Consider the following 14,600-nt stretch of genomic DNA (forward strand, 5'->3'; position numbering starts at 1 on the left):
AGACTCCATTTTTGGAAGCCATTATGGATTTTTGGACATAATGGAACCACTAACTGTCCTTGTAACTTGTCCCAATCTAATACTTGACCCTTTAAACCATGTGTTATACTAAAAAATCATATTCTCCAGGCGGTTATTAAACAAACTGTGTTGGTTTGTAATTAACGATAGACATTTTATACTCCATTTTTGCAAACCATCCTGGATTTTGGACATGGAGGACCATAGACTGTTTTTTTTACTTGTCCCAACGTATTTCTTGACCCATTAAACCATGGGTTAGACACCAACATCATTTGCCCAAGGCAGGTATTAAACAAACTATGTCGGGTTTGGGGTATTTAGATAACAATAGCTATTTTAGACTCCAATTTTGAAAGTCATCTTGGATTTTTGGACATAAAGGACTGTTGACTGTCCTTGTAACTTGTCCCGGTTTACTTCTTGACCCTTGAAATCACCAATGAATACAACCCAAATAAAAGACAATAAAATACGTTAAGATGAATTATGAATTTTTAGGCCATGGCAGCCATTTTTCCGCAATCTTGGATTTTCAGGTACCCTGGAGTGCTTATGTTCACTCTTTCCTTTTTCGCCCTCCACCATTGAATACATATATGCACCGAAAAAGGTGTCTAGGGTAGATAAAGTGCCGGTTATTTTAATTTTCAGTTAATGGCGGCCATCTTAGATGCCATCTTGAAAATAACCACTTTCCCGGATACGGATTTTGGTGGATTTTAAGTATGTTATTTTTGAGATCATATAGTACCAAAATCCGTTGACAAACATTTTTGTTACAAGTTTTGGGGTCAGAATAGAGTAAAAATGGGTGTAGAATGGCGGCCATTTTGATTTTGCCAATTTGAGGATTTTAACATCAAAATCAAGGTTGGCAAACAGCAAATTTGGACTCAGCGCCCTCAAATTATGTTAAAGCACTTCTCAATTCAGCATTAACACGATTTGCCTAAGGCAGTCTACTTTTCTCAAATCTGGACCTGACTAATATATCAAAACACGCAGGTGTTCTCTTTGTTTGATTCGCATGTTTTTCCGATGTTATTTTGGTAAATCATGCTTGTTTATATGCTTGCTTGTTCGCTTTCTATACTTGTTTACTTTTGTTCGTTTGTTTGTTTGTTTGTTTGTTTGTTAATATATCTTTATACATTCTTATCTGATCTCCGTATCACCCACTTTATACCAGGTGAAGAGAAAATACGATGACGAAATGGAAACCAAAGATGAAAAAACAGAGGGAGACGTCTTCGAAATGGACACGATGAAATTATTCGAATTTAATAGAAAGACGCATGATTTCCCCAATTATTATCATGAAGAGATTCTGGAGAAGTATCAATTTCTTACCTTCGGCTAGTAGTAATTTTCTTTAAAAGTAATGTCTTGTATTACAGAAAATTTCCGATTACCCCCAGCAATGATATCACGTGATCACGCATCAGTCCATGTCACACTTTTAAGGCACGTTGAGAAAAAAGTGGTGTAATGAGTAAAACAAAAATGGAGGGGGCTCGATCTGGCGTATCGCGTATTTTTTGGTAAGTTGCGAGAGCGGAGTGAGCGAGCAAATATTTCAATATTTTTATTCTATAAATCAAAGTTTGTGATAGATATTGACATGAATTTCAGAAAATAATATTATATATCATCCTATCGCTTTCCTTATATTTTCTTTCCTCTTTTCTTTTCTTGGTCGTGAAAATGGGGGGGGGGCAAGAGCCCCCAAACTCCCACCGTACACCAGTGATTGAAAATGCATCAGTGTTACATTAGAAAGGTGATTGCTATAGGTTATCAGGTAATATGCTAGGTTCGTTGTCAACATGGACAACATGGGTTCGTTTCCTCAACATTTTCGTCTTGACAAGTTGTCGGATCTGACAACTGTCCTTGATTTTGATTGGATAAGAAGCACTGTTACTATGGTAACTGCCAGATCAAACGGACTTTGTGGGACAAAACGTCCGACAAGTCCTTTCATGGAACGGTCCCCTGAACTGTAACTAACCGAACAATATACATTTTAACCTAGTTCCAGCCGGAGGGCCGGTTTCGAAATCGACGCGGGTTGACTTTCGAGTGCGACTGCGGGTATTCGGGGAGAGAGGTTTTTTCAGTCCTGACATGTACATGAATAAAGTGCGGATCTATTGGGGGTAGGAGTTTAAAACCCCCCCCCACTGGGTTGCCAAGTAAAATAAATGATGATGACCTACATTTTGGAGCCAACCCCCCCCCCCCTTTTTTGCTTGTAAAACAAATTCTCGGTACCAAAATGACCTTCATTCTTTGGGGGGGGGGGGCTTGTCAAATTTCTTGGTCAAACCCCTCCTCGGAAGAAAAAAGAAGAAGCTAAACCGCCCCTTGTAGGCCTACATGATAAAAATGCGGGGAAAACGCCGAAAAATTAACCTATTTTCGGCGAGTTAATGTCCGCTGGTCAAAGTATAATTGAACCTCGACTAATCTCTTCGGCATTTATCAGAAAGACGATCCACTCGTATTAATTACACAAGTCCCGGAAGCAAGCTTATGCATCATTTGATTTAAATTCATTTCTAAAGTAGGTGCAAAAATTGTTTGGGTTGTTTTTTTTTACCTTCTTAAATCTGTAAAGTACTCTTGTGATGAAAAGTATGATTTATTGTCCAGTGCTCAAAGTATTACAATTTTGATGCCTTACAAATATTTCAATCACCAGATAGTACAAACCAAGTCTATTTTAATTCCGAATTAAGAGAGATTGATGAAACAATGCAAAATAATCGAATGGGGCCTTTATCATGATTTATATTTTGGAAAAATCGGTAAAACCCAGGCGGGGATTTTGCAAACCAAAAGGATAAATCAATAAATTCAAAATTTTACATAGTAAGCAAAACATGTCCTCGATTCAAATCATTTCCAGAAATCGAATAGCTTGGTTTTTTTTTTGGCTTTGTTTGTCAACGACTAGAAAAGCACCCACATTCGAGTATTTCGTATTAATTAATCTATCGATTTAAATTCGAAATTAAGTGACTTGTTATATTTTCTGATAAATGAATTATCTCCAAGGCATAAAAATACACAATTAATAATAACAATGATAATTATGCAACATTTATATAGCGCTTAATCCATCTGTTTCTAAGCGCTGCATATTATTACGGCTTTAGCACGGCTATCATGATCGGGCGCATCGAGCTTTAAAGGAATTCCTTCCTACCGGGTACACCTGGGTGGAGAGTGGCAAATGTATATAAACGCCTTGCCAAAGAACGCGAGTGCTGCGGTGAGATTTGAACCCCGGACCTTGTAGTTCAACGTCAATAACAAGGCTATACTATTCATCAAGGTTTGACAGAATATAATGTAGGCCATCACCTGCCTCGTATTATAAGTACAATGAACTGGATGAAATTTTAGGCGTATCATACTTTAAACACGAAAGAATCTCGGACAAACAAAACAAAAGAAATTAAGAGCTACCGTACTTAAAACCAACGCGTGGCTCGTACTTTTCAGGAGAGCTTTATTCAAATTTGAACTGTGACGTCAACAGAAATCAGATAATGCTGGTTCCTTACGAGACTATACGATTACAATCTAATCTATATGTCTTAATCCTACATCATCACTGCACTTGATTGTAAGAATAATGGCCTTCAATGTCCTTTTCATTATATCACTTTCCAGGGAACGCAAAAATTGGAAATAAGAGAAGTTAGGAGAGAGAAAAATAAAGATTTGATGATGATTAATGATTACATAATGATTAAATCTCATGAACAATCGAATAGGCCACATTCGTTCGTCAAGAGTTTAAGGTGGTTTCATTATTTTGAGCACTTGCCCTACATAGCGTCGTATGGAAGTGCGCTTAATTTTATAGAGAAAATAAATATTAAAATATTAAACCTGATTGTTGCGGATTTTAAACACATGTTTAAATTGTTTAAACAACTACTGTAAGGTTCAAATATTGAATAACGTTTTATGAAAAAAAATAAATAGTGCTTTAACTGTGAAGAGCTGAGTCAACCGCCAGTAATTAAAATTGACTTTATTATGATTATATAGTTTTACCCAGGGTATGAGATTAGTATGCCGAGGGACTGAAGCCACTTTTTATGATATTCCAGTGAGGAATTAATTTATTGCATAACATATAACATGTAAAATGTACTTGACACGTTCAATCTAGGGGTTATGACTCTCGTCTTTCAGTCTGAGAGACATGGGTTCGAATCCCAGTCATTGAATGAACTTTTCCTACTTGTATAGTGCGCCATTGAATAGGCAACTAAATAATCGGCGCCTCATAAATGCTATTATCCACGTTTGAGAGATATATGCATCCAGAGATGAAAATCAGAAGAAGCACGTGTACGATACAACGTGAAGCTCGATAAGAATCATTGATGACGTGCACGATTCATGAAATGGACTCTTGAAATCTTGCAACTTGTATCTTGAATCTTGAATCTCGATGAATCTTGAATGACGATGATGACGGCCATAGCTGTGGCATATTCTTCCAGGGGCGCGCTGGTCTATAGTACTTACCGGGCGGGGCCCAAATGAGGCCACTCTTTTCCAACAGATTTTCAGACAACCCCCCCCCCCCCCAATAAAAAGGGGGTAAGATTATACAATTACATACTTCTCGTGAATTAAAAAAATAATATCCTCCGGGACCACCTTCCCCTACTACCACTACTAGTGGTCCAGTGGATTAGTCTTCGGACCTTGAAACAGAGGGCCGTGGGTTCGAATCCCAGCCACGGCGTAATTTTCCTTTGGCAAGAATCTCATCCACATCGTCCTGCACTCGACCCAGGTGGGGTGAATGGGTACCCGGCAGGATTTATTCCTTGAACGCTTTAGCGCCTATTAATACGGCGGCTTAGCTACAGCCGGATACCAAGTATCAAAGCGCAGTTGAGTATGCACATAGTAACTGCGCTATATAAATTGACATATTATTATTACTGCTACATTTTTGCCCCATCGCATCCCGCACTTTCACACCACCCTAGTTTTTCGGGTACTTCTATCTGCTATCAATGTCACTTGATGCATGAGATCTCATGAATCAATGCCTACTTCTCCGCTCAAGCATTCCTCCTCACGTCCTCTGTCCGTGCCATTTGAATCGGTGAGCATGGCGAGTGATATGTCAGGAATTTTAAAGGTAAAGTTGATCCAAGTCCCGGAATCGTATTGTTTGTTGTTGTTGTTTTTCAACGCGGGAAGTAATGGAACGCCTTGTAGATCTAGGTGGCGAGAGACCCTTGCCCACCCCAATCCCCACAGATTTTTTGACCTTATATATATATATATATATATATATATATATATATATATATATATATAAAGGATTTACCTTAGAAATGTCTCCGTGAGTGGGTAAGTTGTGCCCTGTCTACCCCTCCACCCTCTGGTAATTTCTTCAACACCCATGTGCTAAAACTTTATTATTTGCATATATGTATAAAAGGCACGATACTCAAATGGAAAAGGGACAGTTTCATACATGAAAGCTATATATATTACAAGTTTCAAGTTCCTAGTTTCATCCCGAGTTTCATTTATCTCCTCAAGAGATCAAGATCAAAATACAGTTTAAAGAATAGACAATATAAATACAATGTGCATCAAATGTAAAGAAAGTGAGGAAGGTAATGGCCAAAAAGGAAGAAACCTTGTGTGAGGCCAACCCAAAATTATCCAACATGCTCGACGCAAAAAAATCTAACCTGAAATATTTCTTGAACCATTCCCGAAGATGATCGCGTGCGAAATACCAGTTTAATTCTGTGGATTTTCCTCAAATTTCATTCAAATGTGGTAAAGTATTGTATTTCAGGTATTTGAGGCCACTCTGCTGGTATAATATTCGATATCATGATTCATGAGTCGAAATATTTCATGACATACCTATGTAGAGATGGGATATACGAGCATGTTTGTATTTTAATTGATTTGGGGGTGATATTTGTCCTCTCCGCCCACCCCCCCAAAAAAAAAAAACCTGCAGTACACGTGGAATATAATATGCAGATTTTCTAGAATAAAAAAGTAAAGTAACTAGCAATCCATAAAGGATTCAATAAGCAGACATCCAGGGGCCCTCAGCCCCTCACCCCAGCCCCCCTGGTTCCGTGGCCCCTTTTATTTTCATAATGCTTTTGGTCAACCAAGGGACCGATGAACTTAATGTTGATTTCCACCCTACAAACTGCTGGTTTTAATAACATTTTGCAAAAAAAATTACAGTGAAATATTACATATTTAATGTTTTTTGACGAAAACCAACACAAGAATAGCACATAATTAATACTTTTTGCGATGTTACATAATGGGCAGTTGCATGTATACAATAAATATTCAATGATATTCCGACTTTTGAATAATAAATTATATTTTGAATCATAACGACTAAAGCGTGTTTTAAATAATGTTTCTGATGAGAATTTGAACGCGAATATAAATTGATTTACAACGGTCTGAGAAAAGTACAGTTTGTGGGATATATTGATATTGCTAGCATGTGACGTCACGAAATCAAAATGTAAAAAAATGCATCACTCTGTTAATATTGTTCTTTGATGACTTGCCGCCAAACCACCGATTCATGTTTTTACTCTAACAAAAAAAAATAAAGCTACTTCTTATATCCGGACTTCTTCATTTATTGTCCAGCGACGCGTCATCACATTAATCAAATCGAAAACACTCTTACCATGAAGACGAACCGTTTTAATTTATGTAATAACAATAATCACCACTTAAATGTGTCTCTTTTACAAAGTGCTTTATGTTTGTATTAGCGGCAGTGATAATGTCATTTCAAACTCGAGAGCCTCGAGGCGTTTCTACATCATGGTGAAGCAATTTTATGGAGCATCAAAAATAATATTTTACATGATATAATGAGAATTATTATTTCCTAAAGAGAAAATACAAAAACCGTTTCCTTCATTAGTTGAACGATCCGGTGATTTCATTCAGAATCTATCCTGTCCGCAATGGCCTGAAGCCTAGTTTAACTATAGACCTGGGTCCCGTACAGTTGCGTAACTACGGGGGGCATGGGGGCACGTGCCCCCCCCCCCCATCGGCTGGTCACAAAAAAAAACCAAAAAAAACAGGGAAGAGGAGAAAAAGAGGGAGAAAGGGAGAGAAACGTAGTGGGAAACGAGAAATTATTGTTCATTATAATGTTATATTGTATTTATGTTATGTTATAATACATATACATTTTTTCATACCTTTATGAACCAATATTCGCTCATGCCTATGTCTTAATTGTTCCCAGTGCTCTAGTTGTCTGTTTAACGTTTTTAAGTCAATAATACACCAGATACATTTCTTCGCACTTCAACTTATTGTTTTATTTAGTGGCATATGCTTCTTTTTCAGGACTACTTAAATTGACTGCCCCATTTGAAGGTGTTGATATAAAACATTTCCTTCCGTGCTTACGTTTGCAAAAATAGATTGATGAGATATGTCTGCTCTTCATGAATTCCTGGAAATCGGTCCTTAAAATGTCTTTTTTCTGATCTGAATGTAAAAAAAATCAGCTCGCTCTTCGCGCTCACGTCATTTGGTTAGTGAAATACGCATGGTCTTAGTAAATTCTTACAAACAAACTTAGAAATAAATGCCCCTCTTCAGGTCTGAATATCGTCAATTTTCATTCCATTGTTCTCATATTTTCTCTGAATGGTGAAAATCTATTTTAGTTTTTATTCCAAAACATTTATGAATGAGTTGATCATCAAATGAGCGGACAAAATCAAACTCTATATACCTTTTGATTTTTTTTTACACAATCGGGTATCCAAACCTTTAGACCAAAGTTTAAAATAAACCCGAGTTCAAAATACGAGGAAATACGAGGAAACTTCGAAGGTTTACATTTGAATTGGTTTTAGCTATATGGGCTTAAATTGTACTAAGAAAGCAAGACACTGGTATAGTAAGCCAGCAAGCAGGCTTCCAATGGGTATACACCAACGCCATATATAAACTTAACTTACAGATTTTACATGTTTCACGTCCGTTTGGATTATAAAGATAACTTGCATATTGAGCCATTGATACGGTCCCTGTTGAATCAAATTGGGCGATGCATTCGGTTCCGTCTTCATTGGATTGATTAGCATAATTATTAGAAATTATTTGTCAATAATTGGTCAAATGAGACCAACTGACCACTGACGATTATATTATAGTGTTTTCCAGGGTTAATTGGTGGTCACCATGACCACCGCTATAAACTGTTTTAATGGTCGACAATATGACCTATATAGCCACCGGCAACTACCAAATCGAGAAGAGAAGAGTTCCCCCCCCCCCCCCAATCTACACACAGAGACACAACTGAACTCCCTATTCAACAGACAAACTATTTTCTGTATGTCACCGTCAACGATTGCCAGTGAAAATTTTGAAATCGATAATAGCGATGCAATTACTGCGAAGCGTTCTAACGTTTTAATTTGATATACCAGTTTGGGGTGGACGACGAGTTAATGACCGTATCCAGGTTAGTCGATCATGTCGATGGTTGATTGTCATGATTGTAATGGTCAAGATGTCAATACGGCTAATTGGCATCATCATATCCAAATAAATAATTTTATTACACGAAGTCAAAGGGGCGAAATAAGGCGCTAAGGCCATACCTATATACCACCCCTTCCCTCCCAGTCCCATCCATCTCCATGGCGCATTTATGGAAAAGGAAAATTCAAATCAATATGAAAATTCGTTCAATATTGGTGAGAATGGTAAAGATAGATTGATTGACTTTTATTTTTCCATGGAAATCAATAATAAAGCGTGAAGAATAATTTCCTTCACACGACTGAATATAAAACAATAAACTGTTATGTCCCTAACATCCTTAGTTCAAAATGAATTTCCACATATCCCCCCCCCCCTCTATCGTTTACCCCCATTTCTACCGAAAAGTACAAACAAAATACGAGGTTTAATGAACGAAATCTCTCAGAACTGAGGTTAATTTTCATTCAATTCAATTAACTCATAATCAGATTGCCTTTTTAAAAAAAAAACTGCATGAACGAGTTTGAGAAATGAACATCATCGTCATAATCATCATTATTATCATCATCATCCTTAATCCTCATCATCATCATCATCACCACGACCATTATCATCATTATCCTCCTCCTCCCCTCTCCCTCCTCCTCCGCCCCCCCCCCCCTTCCTCTTCTTCCTCCTCCTCCCCCCTCCTTCTCTTCCTCTTCCTCCTCCTCCGCCCCTCCCCCTCTTCTTCCTCCTCCCCCTCCCCCTCCTCCTCCTCCTCCCCTCCTCCCTCTCCTTCTCCTCCTCCTCCTCCTCCTCCCCCTCCTCCATCTTCTTCTTATTTTATGAACATAAACTAACCAGCATCAACATCCTCAACGTGTTCCGATGGGACACAGTTACAGACTGTTTCCACAACAACACAGCTTGTGTCTTGTGGCAGGGGGAAATCCCCCATTTTGAAATATTGTATGATGTACATGTACATGCAGCGGGGTGACTCAACGTAGTGGGAATGTCTTCCGAGTGCAAGTTCTCAAGTAACTTCCATGTATCCCGGCTCCGTTTGCGGGTCATCGACCCATAAGTATAGCCTGCGGTTTCCCGACATATGACACTCTGAAAGGCATAAGATGGCCAGGTTGCTTGACTTCGTCTGCTTCAATCTCTCATGTGCATGTGTGTCCATGTTTGTGTGTAATTATGATAAAAAAAAATATATAGGACGATGGTAATAAAATGATTAAACTAAGATGGTCCAATAGCTTAAGCTTAATGCAGTGCACATTGCAGTATGGCAAGGGCGGAAATCTCTCTCCGAAGTTAGGGGGACCAGGGGCTGGAAAATTTGACAAGAAAAAAAAGGTTATCACCCAAAATGTAAGGTAATTTCGACAAAATAAATTTAAGAAGCAAAAAAAAAGGTTATCACCCAAGAAGTATACGGTCATCTCGTCCAAAATACGTGTTTTATTTCAATTTATTTCTTTCCATCATAAAAAAGCCAAAAATAGTAGGGGCGTTTGATATTGTGTCCACCCCCTATATATTTTGGGTAGGGGGGCACGTCCCCCTGTCCCCCCTGGGATTTCCGCCCATGCAGTATGGCCGTATTCAATGAGACCTTGATAATTATATTTTTAATTGTACACGGCAAAAACTTTGGTGTTAACCGGTGTACATAGATGACCACACCAGTTATTTTACACCGGTGTTAAATTGGTGGTGTTAGTTTTACACCTATATAGGTGTTATTACAAGACCTTTTTTTGTTACATTGACACTCTTTGGTGTTACGTTTAATCTCTAGGGTGTAATTTAACACCTCAGGGTGTGGTCCTCTATTAACACCAATTGGTGTCAGTTTTAACACCGCAGTTTTTACAGTGTATGTCCAGTCCTGTTGAAATGGCCAAGCTTGAATATCTTCGGGATCGAATTCCATCATGGCAAATTATCTTACCTCACACCCGACCTCGATCCCTCCCCGGATGCGATAATGATAACCCCCCCCCCCCCCCCTCGCCGAAAAAATCTCTTCCAGGCTCCCTTGCATAAAAGAGGAAATGATTCGTGGTAATATGTAGTTCGGTGTCGACGACGTTGCTATGTTGGGTAATCAATCACATTTATTACACATACTTGGAACATCATTTTAACTGGCAGACAGCATTAAAAATTCGATTCAGACCAAATCCTGCATAAGATGAGGTCGTAAATATTGGCATTTTTCTCACTTCAAGTTTTTTTTCAGGTTTGAAAAGAATAACTTACCCAAATCAGATGTATTTGAATGGACCTGCAAGCCGACACGGCGCCGGAGATAAATAAGAGAAGATCCGTCCAACCCGGCTGTAGAAATGACAGGAAAATTCACTTCGCTCCGTTTACATTATTATGCATGATATTAACATGAAACTCCATCACGTGTGGAGAGAGACATTCAACGATATGTATTCATCCTTTCCGTTAATTCCATATCTTTTTCCACGTTGACAGACAAAAAGCAATAAGAAAAATGCTATAGCGAATACTTTGTCGTCTGCTGATCAAATTTTTCAGTGACAGTGCCTGTGCATTGAGCGTGCGCGCGTTTTCTCCCACTGCCACATACAGCAAGTTTAGACAGCAAGTACATCAATGCGTTTACAACAATGCTGTGAATGCACACCGTACAACTCTTGTGCTCAATGGTTTTAGAGTTTGTTTTCGACTTACTCTCTTTTTCTTACAAATGCTAATAGAGTCGAAGAAGATGCGGTCATCTTTGTTTGTTTTGAATGCGTCGATGCAAGGATTTAAAGGCAGCTTTTTCGCAGAAAGTGTCCAGGACCTGGGTAAATTTCGGACTGCGAGTCCTTAAAAAGATCCTTTCCAAAGACTCATGTTACGTGCTAAAAGACGGGCATTTTGCAGATGCCTGTACACAAATGTGCTTTAAGTTGTTGTTTTTTCTTGAATTATAAAAAGAAACAATCTAGCTTTTACTTATAAAAGGTCTTTGGTTGGTAAATGTTAATCTAGAAAATTACCATGAAAAGAAATAGCACAGCAAACAACAAGATAAAGCCATCAGCATTTTGATTATCAAAATGCAGTGGCTTTAAATTGATGCTCCTGGCTGAAAATAATATAATTTAAACAGATAAAGAAAAATCAGACAAACAAAAAACATAGGCCCGTATTCTAAAGTTATAGGTTTAAATTAGACCATGGTCTAAGTCTGTGCTAAAATTATGGGAAGCCAAAAGTGTCAGAATTTTTATTAAGTTGTATGTTTCGTATGTCTAGTGTGCTCTTTCCTGATTCATCGATGGTGGAAAAAATCATCTATTTATACTTCCTAGACAATTATAAATGATTTGAGAGCCAAATGAGCTAAATTATGATATCTCTAATGTGAAGTGATTTATGTAACAATTGGCTATCCATACTTAAACCACAACTTTAAACCTGAGTTAAAGTTAAACCCGACTTCAGAATACGGGCCTGAAAATTTGATCAAAATCGGACAATGAATAACAAAGTTATGGCATTTTAAAGATTTGCATTATTCCGGTGAAACAGTTCTAGGCATGTCTTTATGAATATTCAATGAGCAAACTGATGATGTCATATCCCCATTTGTTCTTTTGTATTTTATTATATGAAATTAGGTTTAATCATTTTTTTCTACCAATAAATAAAACAATTGGATTGACACCTGATTAGTGCATTTGATATCAATTAGTTAGATATAGTGGAGATATAGATATTAGTGGAGCGTTGTGGCCCAGTGGATTAGTCTCCGGACTTTGAAACAGAGGGTCGTGGGTTCGAATCCCAGCCATGGCGTAATTTCCTTCAGCAAGAAATGTATCCACATTTTGCTGCACTCGACCCAGTTGAGGTGAATGGGTACTCGGTAGGATTTATTCCTTGAACGCTTGAGCGCCTATTAATATGGCGGCTTACCTATACAGCCGGCCGGGGGTAATAATATGATACCAAGTATCAAAGCGCAGATGAGTATATGCACATAGTAACTGCGCTATATTATTATTATAATATAGATTAATTATATTCTGGGCCTTTTCACACGTGAATCTTGAATCATCATTGTCGTGACTGTGATTAGCGTTCGTGATTCTTTGTGCTAAATATTCGTCATAAGCCTTATTTTTCACTGGAATCATCATTCAAATTACGATTTTTTACCGTGTAAAGGGGCGGTCTGACTCTTAATACATGAAATGGAAATAATAACAAGAGACTAAAGAACCAAAAAAATCCTGATAGAAAGCATTATAATTTTTAAACTTTCCTTTGCCATTTAAAAGAATTTATTTCTTCAGTTAATTTATCTATTCATTAACAATGGTCAGATATACAAATCTTACGAGTCGTTACGACTCCATTCGAAGTGGTTAAATTATTACTCTTATTAGGGCCTTTTCACACGTGAATCTTGAATCATCATTGTAACGATGAATTCGTCTTTAGAATCATCGGACCTTTCACACACTCACTCAAAAACTGTGATTTGAATGGAAGGGAACTGGAATTTACCTCCAGAATAGAATTTGAATTCGTGACTGTGATTAGCGTTCATGATTCTAATTATGTTTTAGTTTGGTTTCACACGTGCTAAAAATTCGTAATTATTTATTTATTTATTTATTTATTGTTTCATGTGTGTTCACATCATCCACAATCTCATATATGAAAATACAGTGATACATGATTATTACATAAAGACAATATTACGTAAAGAAAATATTGCATAATCTCTCATTAACAGAGCACACAAAGGTCTTGCAACATGAGCTTGAGTCATTACAAAACCATTATTTTACACTAACCAAAAAAAAATGATGAAAGGGTATATATGCATACAGGTACATGTATATACAATATTTACATAGAAGTATACAGAGAAGATGAAACAAGAATAGAAAGGAGGGTACCCCAATTTATATGAGAATATGTGCATAATTTGTCAAGCAAATACAACGACATGAACTATCTTCGAAGAAAACATTATATGCCTACATTTACATCATAGTTTCGAGATGCTCTTAACTGCCTTCTAGCCTTATTTTTAACTGGAGTCATCATTCAAATTACGATGTTTTTTTAATCGTGTGAAAGGGGCAGCTAGAAATGCAAAATGGAGAAGATAATCTGACTGGCCGATAAATGCTTTAATCGAAGAACTTTAATGTGTTAGGCTGCATTTCGTACAGGATTTTAGTTAAAAACAAATTTCTTTCATGTTTTTTTTAAAGTACCTCTTACATAATAACCACTTTGTGTAACTCGTTAATGCGATTTAAATTTTAGGAACAATTTTTACAAACAAGATATTAAAGGAAGAATAAATCCATGCATTGTATGGTTATTCGACAAGCTCCTTGCAAAGTGGCAACAACACAGTTTTAACAGATGTAAAGGAATTGAAAATAAATGTAAAAAGCCTATCTTTGGTGAAGGTTCAATATTGTGACTTAGAATTAATCATTTTCCACGTACTTAGAATGTTGCTGTCCGAAAGCCTATTCCGTGTTTGAAAATAGATTGTTTATCTTGGGGAATGGAAAAACGCAGAAATTTATTATGATTAGGGATATTTATCTTATATCCTGCAGATCATAATTGTTTTAGTGCATAAACATTCATAATGATTTATACAGTAGCAGTAGCATTCATAATGATTTATACACTCTAAAAAAAATGTTAAATAAACATCTTGAGGGTTGGAGGAGTGACAACATGTTCTAAATGTTGCATTTACCACTTTAAATGGTTCTACCCAACACTTGAAATGTTGGATTCAGCTTTATACAAGGTTGGATGTAACATTTCGAAAAGGTTGTCACTCCTTAAATGTTGATTTAACATTCGAATTTTTAGTGTGTGTAGTCTACTAATTGGAAGAGTATTGCCCTTGCCATGCATAAGGAGTGCCAAACTTTGAAATAGGATTCACTGAAAGGCTGCAAAATTTGGCGTGACAGTGAGGCTGGATTCTATCATTAAGATCACTGGCC

General features: G+C 37.3%; 1 protein-coding gene across 1 annotated transcript in view; it reads right to left on the reverse strand.

Annotated features, from left to right (window-relative positions):
- Positions 1 to 11,204, reverse strand: part of LOC121429510 (sodium/potassium/calcium exchanger 2-like) — a 44,212-nt gene extending 33,008 nt beyond the window's left edge. Inside the window, exon 1 of the mRNA XM_041626572.1 lies at positions 10,846 to 11,204. The gene's annotated coding sequence lies outside the window, so the exon portion shown is untranslated. The remainder of the gene's footprint in view (positions 1 to 10,845) is intronic.
- Between the last annotated feature and the right edge of the window lie 3,396 nt (positions 11,205 to 14,600).

Source organism: Lytechinus variegatus, chromosome 16, assembly GCF_018143015.1.
Source record: "Lytechinus variegatus isolate NC3 chromosome 16, Lvar_3.0, whole genome shotgun sequence".
NCBI classification, from domain to species: Eukaryota; Metazoa; Echinodermata; class Echinoidea; order Temnopleuroida; family Toxopneustidae; genus Lytechinus; species Lytechinus variegatus.